The following is a 12,815-nucleotide window of genomic DNA, read 5'->3' on the forward strand; positions in this document are numbered from 1 at the left end:
CTTCCTTCTTGTGACTCTGCCTTCCCGGAGCTCCAAACATCAGTCAAAAGGGGAACCAGGGCCGGGCGCGGTGGCTCACGCCTGTAATCCCAGCTCTTTGAGAGGCCAAGACAGGTGGATCACAAGGTCAAGAGATCGAGACCATCCTGGTCAACATGGTGAAACCCCATCTCAACTAAAAATACAAAAAATTAGCTGGGCATGGTGGTGCGTGCCTGTAATCCCAGCTACTGGGGAGGCTGAGGCAGGAGAATTGCCTGAACCCAGGAGGCGGAGGTTGCGGTGAGCCGAGATCGCGCCATTGCACTCCAGCCTGGGTAACAAGAGTGAAACTCCGCCTCAAAAAAAAAAAAAAAAAAAAAAAGGGCGGGGGGAACCAGTCCCGTTTATTCTGCACCAAGAACCGCTGTGCCGGCCACAAGAGTCCTGCTGGCGACCTGGGGGGCTCCTCCGCTGGGAATCTTCTGGTCGGTGGTGGCGTCCTCTCGTTCTCTGCGCTTTCACTGGGAGCTACAATCCCGAGCTGTTAGTGATCAGCCATCTTGGATCGTTAGAATAATTATAATGGAGATGATAATTCTCAACATTAATTTTTTAAAATATATCATGCTTTTGATGCAACATCTAAGACGTCTTTGCCTAACCCATAGTCATGAATATTTTCCCCTATATTTTCCTTTAAAAATTTTATGGTTTGATATTTACATCTATAATCCACTTTTACTTATTTTTTGCATATGACAAAGTTCAGATGGTTTTTTTGTGTGTGTATGGATGTGCAATTCCTCCAGCAATGTTTGTTGAAGATGACCCTTTCTCCCTTAAATTGCCTTTTTTCATTCACAGTTCCCCAAATTGCATCTTTGTCAAAAATCAATTGACTATATTTGCAAAGATCTATTTCTGGACTCTGTCCTGTCCCCTTGAAGTCTGTGTCTATGACTGTACCAGGACCAACTATCTTGATTACCGCAGCTTTGTAACTAATCTTAAAATCAGATATGTTCTTCCAATTTCATTCTTCTGAGTTAGATCAGCCTAATTCCTTTGCCTTTCTTATAAATTTTAGAGATTCTCTTCTAGATTTACACAATATTCTGCTGAGATTTTGATGTGAACTATATTGAGCATCCAATTTATGAATATGGTATGCTCTTCCACTTATCTAATTAGGGTGTTTGATTTCTTTCATCTGTTTTGTAGATACTCTGATATTCTGCTTAGAGTCAGATCCACATGCACAGTGCAGCTTTGGTGTTAACCCAGGAGTTTATCCATAAATTTATGGGCTCACTTCCCTAAGCTTCCTCCTGTCTGAAATCTCCCCAATATTTTCTGCCTCCCAAGTGTCCCCTTCTTCAGTTTCCCTGTTCTGCTGTGCAAGTTCTGAAAACTGCATATGCTTCTGGAGCTGAGTGGTAAGAGGTTAGTGAAAGAAGAAACAGTGACAAGGATTCTCTTGCCATTGGAAATAAAATTGCTTTGATTTGAGACGAGGATTCTTTTTCCTTGCAGTGTAATGTATGAACGAGGCTTCTAGCGGTCTTTCACCAGGAGAGTTGCTCAGGGTCTCCCTCATAGCATATGTACAAGAAAGGGATGGTAAGTCAATTTTTGACTTTCAATTACATGGCTAGAAGCAGCAAATCAAAGAGGAGGATTAAGGCTGCTGGTAAAGATTTGTTACAGAAGAATGATTGCTAACAGACTCTTAGCAAAACTCCAACAAGCAATATAATGCTTTACTGCCTGGGGCCATTTAGTGCAAAGGCAAACAGCCCAAAGGACTAGGACATCTTCTGTTATAATATGCTTCAGTGAACTATAGAAACATCAGGCTGTTACAGTACATTCTAAAACTTGGAAGTGACGGTTCTGTGATATCAAGAAAAGATCAATTATGTTCTAATACTCTTTTTGAGAAGACAATTCTACCAAAATCATAAAATTTGCACATCTTAGTGAAATGAGCTGTAGCTCTCCAGAAAGCTTTGCCACCTACCATGATGTCATTATCCAGAATGTTTCCCAGAATTTCAATACAGCTGAGATTTTACTCTATTAAATGGTGTGTGATGACAAAAATTATTAAATTTCTCAGTCTAAACTCTGATCAAGAGAAACACAATGCAAGCATGTGTGTAAATTTTTAATTTTCTAGTAGCAACATTAAAAAAGTACAAAGTAACAGGTAAAATTAATAGATTTTACTTAATCCAACCAAAATGTTAATATGAAATCACTTTATATTGCTGTGTCACCAGGCTGGAGTGCAGTGGCATGTCTCAGCTCACTGCCACCTCTGACTCCCTGGTTCAAGTGATTCTCCTGCCTCAGCCTCCCTAGTAGTTTGGATTACAGGTACGTGCTACCACACCCAGCTAAATTTAGTAGTTTTCATAGACATGGGATTTTACTATGTTAGCCAGGTTGGTCTCGAACTCCTAACCTCAAAGGGTCCTTCCAAAGTGCTGGGATTATAGGCGTGAGCTACCATGCCTGGCCTAAAAAATCATTAATGAGATATCGTGCATTCTTTTCTGCAATATCAAGTCTTTGGAATCCAATGTGTATTTTAAAAAGAGTACATCTCAATTTAGATCCTACATTTTCATCAGAAAGCCTTGATCTATATTTAGATTTTATAAAGTGTATAGTTCAAAAAGTAGATTCTCATGCTCAGATTCTTCCACACATACTTAAAAATGTTCCCAATAAAAGAAATACTAAAAATGTATTTTCATGTAACATTCAAATCCCCATTGACACAACTGGTTCATATTTTTTTTAGAAGTGATTTGACTTTGAAGCAGAAGCACAACAGTTTTAAAAATATGCCTGTCCAGGTTTAGTGAATTCACTGACTTTTGTGTCAGCTCATTAATATTAACATTGAATTCCAAGTGGTATTACATAAATCAAAGCTCAACTGTAAATTATCAATACGAATGAAACATTCTTCAAATTTTACTCACACCTTTGAAGTGACTTGTAATGCTGTCAATTTAAAATCAAATCTGCATGTTGGTTTATTTTTTTAATGTATAAATCATTAATTGGTGTTATAAAAAGTTTCCCATTGTAACATAAATACTTGCAATGGTATTCAAAAATGAAATGTTGAAGTCCTAAGTCCTACTACCTCAGAATGTGACCTTATTTGGAGTTAGGGTCCTACAGAGGTAATCAAGTGAAAATGAGTCATCTAGGTGGGCTCTGAAACAATCTGACTATGCCTTTATAAAAAAAGGAAAACCTGGACATATCGGCATATAGCGAAAATACTATGAGATGACACATTGGAGAGATGGGCAGCCAGAGGCTTGGAGAGGGCCTGGAACCGATCCCTCCCCAGGAACTTTAAAGGGATCGTGACTCAGCCCACACCTTATTTCAGACTTCTGGCCCCCAGAACTTAATATTTGTTGCAAAAACTGTATTAGGTTCCTAGGGCTGTTGTAACAACGTTTTCTGAAGTCACCCAGCTTCTGTTCCAACAGCGCTAGGAACCTAATAAAGTATTTCTCCTCGTATAACTAAGTCACAATTAAGTTTTTCCTTTCATTAGGAGATTTAAAATGAGTTTTCCATATGCATTGTGGTATCAGATTAAAAAACAAACCACACTGCCAGATTTTATCTTTGATTCCTGCATATTTAGCAAGCATTTCTTTTGTTTCAAGAAAATCTTGAATTGAAATTAATCATGTAGGTTTTTTGACTTAACCAAGCGTTGGCAAAGAGCACACGGTCAAATTCAGGGTCTTCTTTCAAAAGTTCCACACATTAATGATGATTCATAGCATTTGCAGAAGTTACATTGCTGCAAGAAAAATCACATCAGATAAACCATGAGAAGACAGCGTCACTCTGATGAGATACAGCCCTATTCTGGAATGCAGTATGGTTACGAGAAAGAACTTTGGAACTAAGCATACCCGGGTTCTATTCTCAACTTGTGTTTCTGACAGGGTGCCCTTCGGCAAGACCCTTGGCCTTTCTGAGTTGTAGATCTCCAATCTGGAAAACAGGAACAATATCACCTTCCTCATAGTGCTATTGGGACAGTCACTTAGATGGCTTAGTTAAAAGTCCCCGGTTGACTTTCTGGCACATAATAAATGGCAGTTGCCATCCTCGTACCTGAAATCCTTGTGGAGAATATCTATCTGAAGTAACACTGGCTGCCAAGTGTGACTTTTATTCATGCTCTCTGTTCTTCACCAGCTTGTTAAAAAGTTCTAGATGCCTACTAATCACTTTCCTTCTCATGTCACATTGCTTTCACGGTGAAGTAATTCATTCTCCCATACATTAATTTATATATATAAAATGTACAAAATGTCTAGCCATACTTGTCTGATGGGTGAGATTCCATAAAATACCCAACGAAGGAACAACAAATTTTGAGTTCTTCACCAGCGAAACTTTATAAAGTTCAGGAGCTTCTTCGTTTCTGTTTTAGTGAATTAGGCTTTCCATTCCTCTGAAATTACAGGATTTGGATTAGTCTCCTCTACTGGAAAATCACAGAAAAAGACATGATCTAACAGACTGGAACTCTTTCAGAAGATAAAATTGATAGGTAAGGCAGAAATAGAGCAAAGCTCCATGTCATTAGTGAAGGATCTCCCCACCCCCATTTTGATCTTGCAAATTTATCTTGCAAATCTCAGTTGGTTGCTAGGAAAATGTGGCAAAGCAAGCCAAAGGAACTGAGCTCTCTCCTTGTATGTGGCAATTCATTTGGACTCTAGCTGAGTACATAGGGCAGCATGCATAATCGCAGTTGGTGTGCATGCACATTTAAAGGGCACTGTAGTTCTTGAAATTGTTAACTTTTTACTAATATGGAAATAACTTCATTATTTTTGTAGATTATAGCAGGTGTATTAAACATAATCTGATAATACATGGTGATTAAGAGCATGACGTTGGAGTCAGAATTAGGATGAAACTCCTGAACCACCACCTACTAATTGTGCAGCTTTGGGCAAACTACTGAGCTCTCCACATCTATTTCTTCCCTCTAAATAGAGTCATGATGCCTCTCTCAGGACTGTTCATTTCCTTATACATTCACAGTGAACATGAACTGTGCACCTACTCTGTCTGACTGGATTCAGCCAATAGGAACAAAACAGTGAACAAGGGAAGCAGGACCCTGCTCTCATGGACTGTTCACTCTAGTAAGAGAAACAAATAATGAGCAAGTAAATAAAGTCATCGCAAAGAGGGATGCACCATGAAGAGCAGGAAACGGCAATGGAATAGCGAGTGGCTTGGTGAGTGAAAAGAGGTGGAGGGGCTGCCTCACACAAGGTGGGCAATGAAGAGATGACAGTGGGATGAGGTGGAGGGGCTGCATGAGACGAGACGGTCAGTGAAGAGATGACAGTGGAATGAGGTGCAAGAGTTGCATCAGACAAGATGGTCAGTGAAGAGATGACAGTGGAATGAAATGGAGGGTCTGCGTGAAGTAAAGAGATGACAGTGGGATAAGGTGATGGATCAGTGAAGAGATGAAACTGGAATGTGAAGGATTAGTGAACAGATGACAGAGGGATGAGGTGGAGAAACTGCGTCTAACAAAATGGCCAGTGAAGAGATAACAATGGGTTGAGGTGGAGGATCAGTGAAGAGACAACAGTGGAATAACATGGAGGGGCTGCATCGGACGAGATGAGCAGTGGAGAGATGACAGTGGGATGAGCTGGAGGGGGCTGCATCAGAAAAGATGGCCAGTGAAGAGATGAAAGAGGGATGAGGTGCAGAAGTTGCATCAGACAGGATGATGAGTGAAGAGATGACAGTGGGATGAGGTAGAGGGTCTGCGTCAAGTGAAGAGATGACAGTGGGATGAGGTGGAGGGTCACTGAAGAGATGACAGTGGGATGAGGTGGAGGGGCTGCATCAGACAAGATGGTCAGTGAAGAGATGAAAGTGGGATGAGGTGGAGAAGCTGCATCAGCCAGGATGGTGAGTGAAGAGATGACAGTGGGATGAGGTGGAGAAGCTGCATCAGACGAGATGGTCAGTGAAGAGACGACAGTGGGATGAGGTGGAGGATCTGTGTCAACTGAGGAGATGACAGTTGGATTGGGTGGAGGGTCAGTGGAGAGATGACAGTGGGATGGGGTGCAGGGGTTGCGTCAGACAAGATGGTGAGTGAAGAGATGATAGTGGGATAAGGAGGAGGGTTAGTGAAGGCGGACAATGGGATGAGCTGGAGAGGCTGCATCAGACCAGACGGTCAATGAAGAGATGATAGTGGAATGAGGTAAAGGGGTTGCATCAGACAGAATGGTGAGTGAAGAGATGACAGTTGGATGAGGTGGAGGGTCAGTGAAGAGATGACAGTCGGATGAGGAGGAGGGGCTGCATCAGACGAGACGGTCAGTGAAGAGATGAAAGTGGGATGTGGTGGAGGGTCACTGAAGAGATGACAGTCGGATAAGGTGGAGGGTGAGTGAAGAGGTGAGAGTCGGATGAGGTGAAGGGGCTGCATCCGACGAGACGGTAAATGAAGAGATGACAGTGGAATGAGGTGGAGAAGCTGCATCAGACAGGATGGTGAGTGAAGAGCTGACAGTGGGATAAGGTGGAGGGTTTGCGTCAAGTGAAGAGATCACAGTGGGATGAGCTAGAGGGTCAGTGAAGAGATGTCAGTGGGAGAAGCTTGACGGTCAGTGAAGAGATGACAGTGGAATGAGCTGGAGTGGCTGCATCAGACGGGACGGTCAGTGCAGAGATGACAGTGGGATGAGCTGGAGAGGCAGCATCAGACGAGATGGTCAGTGAAGACATGACAGTGGAATGGGGCGGAGGGTCAGTGAAGGGCGGACAGTGGGATGAGCTGGAGAGGCTGCATCAGAGGAGACAGTGAATGGAGAGATGACAGTGGAATGAAATGAAGGGATTGCATCAGACAAGATGGTGAGTGAAGAGATGATAGTGGGATGAGGTGAAGGGTCAGTGAAGAGATGACAGTGGGATGAGCTCGAGTGGCTGCATCAGACGAGACGGGCAGTGAAGAGATGACAATGGAATGAGGTGCAGGGGTTTTATCAGACAAGATGGTCAGTGAAGAGATTAAAGCGGGATGAGGTGGAGAAGCTGCATCAGACAGGATGGTGAGTGAAGAGATGACAGTGGGATGAGGTGGAGGGTCAGTGAAGAGATGACAGTGGGATAAGCTTGAGGGTCAGTGAAGAGATGACAGTGGGATGAGCTGGAGTGCTTGCACCAGACGAGACAGTCAGTGAAGAGAGATGACAGTGGAGTGGGGTGGAGAGACAGTGAAGAGATGAGAGTGGGATGAGGTGCAGGGGTTGCGTCCGACAACATTGTTAATGAAGAGATGACAGTGGGATGGGGGGGTGGTTCAGTGAAAAGACGACAGTGGAATGTGAAGGGTGAGTGAATAGATGACAGCAAGATGAGGTGGAGAAACTACGTCAGACAAAACCGCCAGTGAAGAGATGACAATGGGTTGAGGTGGAGGGACAGTGAAGAGATGACAGTGGAATAACCTGGAGGGGCTGCATCGGACAAGATGAGCAGTGGAGAGATGACAGGGGGATGAGGTGGAGAAGCTGCATCAGACAAGATGGTGAGTGAAGAGATGACAGTGGGATGAGGTGGAGTTGCAGAGTCAGACAAGATGGTCAGTGAAGAGATGACATCCAGATGAGGTAAAGGGGGCTGCGTCAGACAAGACAGGCAGTGAAGGGATGACAGTGGGATGAGGTGGAAGGGCTGCATCAAATGAGATGGTGAAGAAATGACAGTGAAGATATGACAGTGGAATGAGGTGCAGGGGTTGCATCAGACAAGATGGTCAGTGAAGAGATGCAAGTGGGATAAGCTGGAAGGTCTACATCGGACGAGACAGTCAGTGCAAAGATGACAGTGGGATAGGGTATAGGGTCAGTGAAGAGACGACAGTGGGATGTGAAGGGTCAGTGAATAGATGACAGGGATGAAATTGAGAAACCGCGTCAGACAAAACAGCCAGTGAAGAGATGAGAATGGGTTGAGGTGGAGGGTCAGTGAAGACATGAGAGTGGGCTGAGGTGAAGGGACAGTGAAGAGATGACAGTGGGATAAAGTGGAGGGTCTGCATCAGACGAGACGGTAAGTGAAGAGATGACAGTCGGCTGAGGTGGAGGGTCAGTGAAGAGATGACAGTGGGATGGGCTGGAGTGGCTGCATCAGACGAGACAGGCAGTGAAGAGATGACAATGGAATGAGGTGCAGGGGTTTCATCAGACAAGTTGGTCAGTGAAGAGATTAAAGCGGGATGAGCTTGAGCGTCAGTGAAGAGATGACAGTGGGATGAGGTGGAGAAACAGTGAAGAGATGACAGTGAGATGAGGTGGAGGGTCAGTGGAGAGATGAAAGTGGAATGGGGTGGATGGTGAGTGAAGAGATGATAGTGGGATAAAGAGGAGGATGAGTGAAGGCGGACATTGGGATGAGCTGGAGAGGCTGCATCAGATGACACGGTCAATGAAGAGATGAGAGTGGAATGAGGTGCAGGGGTTGCGTCAGACAAGATGGTCAGGGAGAAGATGATGAAGCTGCATCAGACGAGATGGTCAATGAAGAGATGACAGTGGGATGAGGTGGAGTTGCTGAGTCAGACAAGTTGGTCAGTGAAGTGACGACAGCGGGGTGAGGTGGAGGGGCTGCATCAAACGAGACGGTGAAGAAATGACAGTGAAGAGACGACATGGTCAGTGAAGAGATGACAGTGGGATTAGGTGGAGGGTCAGTGAAGGGATGACAGTAAGATGAGGTGGAAGGGCTGACTCCGACAAGACAGAGAGTGGAGAGCTGACAGTGGAATGAGGTGCACGGGTTGCGTCAGACAAGATGGTCAGTGAAGAGATGAAAGAGGGATGAGGTGAAGAAGCTGCATCAGACAGGATGGTGAGTGAAGAGATGACAGTGGGATGAGGTGGTGGGTCAGTGAAGAGACGACAGTGGAATGTGAAGGGTCAGTGAATAGATGACAGCGGGATGAGGTGGAGAAACTGCATCAGACAAAACAGCCAGTGAAGAGATGACAACGGGTTGAGGTGGAGGATCAGTGAAGAGATGACAGTGGGATGAGGTGGAGGGTCGGCATAAGACGAGACGGGCAGTGAAGAGATGACAGTGGGATGAGGTGGAGAAGCTGCATCAGACAGGATGGTGAGTGAAGAGATGACAATGGGTTGAGGTGGAGGATCAGTGAAGAGATAAAACTGGAAAAACATGGAGGGGCTGCATCAGATGAGATGAGCAGTGGACAGATGAAAGTGGGATAAGGTGGAGGGTTTGCGTCACGTGAAGCGATCACAGTAGGGTGAGCTTGAGGGTCAGTCCAAAGATGACAGTGGGATGAGCCTGAGGGTCAGTGAAGAGATGACAGTGGGATGAGCTGAAGTGGCTGCATTAGAGGAGACGGTCAGTGAAGAGATGACAGTGGAGTGGGGTGGAGGGACAGTGAAGAGATGACACTGGGATGGGGTGGAGAAGATGCATCAGACAGGATAGTGAGTGAAGAGATGACAGTGGGATGAGGTGGAGGGTCTGCGTCAAGTGAAGAGATGACAGTGGGATGAGCATGAGGGGCTGCATCAAACGAGATGGTCAGTGAGCAGATGACAGTTTGATTGGTTGGAGGGTCAGGGGAGAGATGACAGTGGAATGGGGTGGAGGATCAGTGAAGAGATGACAATGGAATGAGGTGAAGGGGCTGCATCAGAGAGGATGGTGAGTAAAGAGATGACAGTGGGATGAGGCGGAGGGTCACTGAAAAGATGACAGTCAGATGAGGTGGAGGGGCTGAATCAGACAAACCAGGCAGTGAAGAGATGAACGTGGAATGGGGTGCAGGGGTTGCGTCACACAAGATGGTCAGTGAAGAGATGACAGTGGGATGAGGTGGAGTGGCTGCATCAGACGAGACGGTCAGTGAAGATATGACAGTGGGATAAGGTGGAGGGTCAACGAATAGATGACAGTGGAATGAGCTGGAGTGGTTGCATCAGCCAAGACCGTCAGTGAAGAGATGAGAGTGGAATGAGCTGCAGGGGTTGCGTCCGATAAAATGGTCAGTGAAGCGATGAAAATGGGTTGAGGTGGAGGATCAGTGAAGAGATAAAAGTGGAATAACATGGAGGGGCTGCATGGGACGAGATGAGCAGTGGAGAGATGACAGGAGGATGAGGTGGAGGGGCTGCATCAGACAGGATGGTGAGAAGAGATGACAGTGGGATGAGCTGGAGTGGCTGCATCAAACGAGACGGTCAGGGAAGAGATGACACTGTGATGAGGGGAAGAGATGAGAGTGGGATGAGTTGGAGGGTCTGTATCAAGTGAAGAGCTGACAGTGAGATAAGCTGGAGGGGCTGCATCAGACGAGACGGTCAGTGAGGAGATGACAGTTTGATTGGTTGGAGGGTCAGTGGAGAGATGACAGTGGGATGAGGTGGAGGGTGAGTGAAGAGATGACAGTGGGATGAGGTGGACGGTCAGTGAAGAGATGAAAGTGGGATAAGGTGGAGAAGCTGCATCAGACAGGATGATGAGAGTGGGATGAGGTGGAGGATCAGTAAAGAAATGAGAGTGGGATAAGGTGGGGTCTGTGTTAAGTGAAGAGATGAAAGTGGGATAAGCTGGAGGGGCTGCATTGGACTAGACGGTCAGTGAGGAGATGACAGTGGGATGGGGTGAAGGGTCAGTGAAGAGATGACAGCGGGATGAAGTGGAGAAACGGCATCAGACAAAACCACCAGTGAAGAGATGACAATGGGTTGAGGTGGAGGGACAGTAAAGAGATGACAGTGGGATGAGGTGGAGGGTCAGAGAAGAGATGACAGTGGAATGAGGTGGAGGGTCAGTGAAGAGATGACAGTGGAATGAGGTGGAGGGTCAGTGAAGAGATGACAATGAAATGAGCAGGAGTGGCTGCATCAGACGAGACGGTCATTGAAGAGATGACAGTGGAATGAGGTGCAGGGGTTGCGTCCGACAAGATGGTCAGGGAAGAGATGACAGTCAGATGAGGTGGAGGGTCAGTGAAGAGATGACAGTCAGATGAGGTGGAGGGGCTGCATCAGAAGAGACGGTCAGTGAAGAGATGACAGTGGAATGAGGTGGAGGGTCACTGAAGAGATGACAGTGCGATGAGGTGGAGAGTGAGTGAAGAGATGACAGTGGGATGAGGTGAAGAAACTGCGTCAGACAAAACCGCCAGTGAAGAGATGACAATGGGTTGAGGTGGAGGGACAGTGAAGAGATGACAGTGGGATGAGGTGGAGGGACACTGAAGAGCTGATAGTGGGATGAGGTGGAGGGGCTGCATCAGACGAGACGGTCAGTGAAGAGATGGCTGTGGGATGAGGTGGAACGTAAGTGAAGAGATGACAGTGAGATGAGCAGGAGGGGCTGCATCAGACAAAATGGTAAGTGAAGAGACGACAGTGGGATGAGATGGAGGGTCTGTGTCAAGTGAAGAGATGACAGTGGGATAAGCTGGAAAGCCTGCATCAGACTAGACGGTCAGTGAGGAGATGACAGTTGGATTGGGTGGAGGGTCAGTGGAGAGATGACAGTGGGATGAGGTGGAGGGTCAGAGAAAAGATGACAGTGGGATGGGGTGGAGTGGCTGCCTCAGACAAAGTGGGCAGTGAAGAGATGACAGTGAGATAAGGTGGAGGGTCAGTAGAGAGATGACATTGGAATGGGGTGCAGGGGTTGCGTGAGACAAGATGGTGAGTGAAGAGATGATAGTGGGATAAGGAGGAGGGTCAGTGAAGGTGGACATTGGGATGAGCTGGAGAGGCTTCATCAGATGAGACGGTCAATAAAAAGATGACAGTGGAATGAGGTGAAGGGGTTGCATCAGACAGGATGGTGAGTGAAGAGATGACAGTGGGATGAGGTGGAGGGTCAGTGAAGAGATAACAGTCGAATAAGGTGGAGGGGCTGCATCAGAGGAGATGGTCAATGAAGAGATGACAGTGGAATGAGGTGGAGAAACTACATCACACAAAATGGTGCGAGAAGAAATGACCGTAAGATTAGGTGGAGGGTCTGCGTCAAGTGAAGAGATAACAGTGGGATGAGCTTGAGGGTTAGTGAAAAGATGAGAGTGGGATGAGCTGGAGAGGTTGCATCAGAGGAGACGGTCAGTGAAGAGATGACAGTGGAGTGGGGTGGAGGGACAGTGAAGAGACGACAGTGGAATGTGAAGGGTCAGTGAATAGATGACAGCGGGATGAGGTGGAGAAACTGCGTTAGACAAAATGGCCAGTGAAGAGATGAGAATGGGTTGAGGTGGAGGATCAGTGAAGAGATGACAGTGGGATGAGGTGGAGAAGCTGCATCAGACAGGATGGTGAGTGAAAAAATGACAGTTGGATGAAGTGGAGGGTCTGCGTTAAGTGAAGAGATGAATGTGGGATAAGCTGGAGCTGCTGCATTGGAGGACACGGTCAGTGAGGAGATGACAGTGGGATGGGGTGGAGAAACTGCGTCAGACAAAACAGCCAGTGAAGACATGACAATGGGTTGAGGTGAAGGGACAGTGAAGAGACGACAGTGGGAAGAGGTGGAGGGGCTGCATCAGACGAGACGGTCAGTGAAGGGATGACAGTGGGATGAACTGGAGCGGCTGCATCAGACGAGAGGGTAAGTGTAGAGATGACGGTGAAGTGAGGTGGAAGATGAATGAAGAGATAACAGGGCGATGAGCAGGAGTAGCTGCATCTGATGAGACGGTCAATGAAGAGATGACAGTGGAGTGCGGTGGATGGACAGTG

At 46.3% G+C, this 12,815-nt stretch overlaps 1 protein-coding gene across 2 annotated transcripts in view; it reads left to right on the plus strand.

Moving 5' to 3' along the window:
• The window catches only part of SCGN (secretagogin, EF-hand calcium binding protein), a 212,098-nt gene that overhangs the window by 169,424 nt on the left and 29,859 nt on the right, over window positions 1–12,815 (plus strand). Inside the window, exons 11-14 of one of the 2 annotated variants that reach the window (XR_004742281.3) lie at window positions 1,516–1,602; window positions 2,265–2,361; window positions 4,499–4,585; window positions 5,086–5,285. The gene's annotated coding sequence lies outside the window, so the exon portion shown is untranslated. The remainder of the gene's footprint in view (window positions 1–1,515; window positions 1,603–2,264; window positions 2,362–4,498; window positions 4,586–5,085; window positions 5,286–12,815) is intronic. The other variant, XR_013533626.1, reaches the window with a different exon arrangement.

Source organism: Callithrix jacchus, chromosome 4, assembly GCF_049354715.1.
Source record: "Callithrix jacchus isolate 240 chromosome 4, calJac240_pri, whole genome shotgun sequence".
Classification (NCBI taxonomy): domain Eukaryota; kingdom Metazoa; phylum Chordata; class Mammalia; order Primates; family Cebidae; genus Callithrix; species Callithrix jacchus.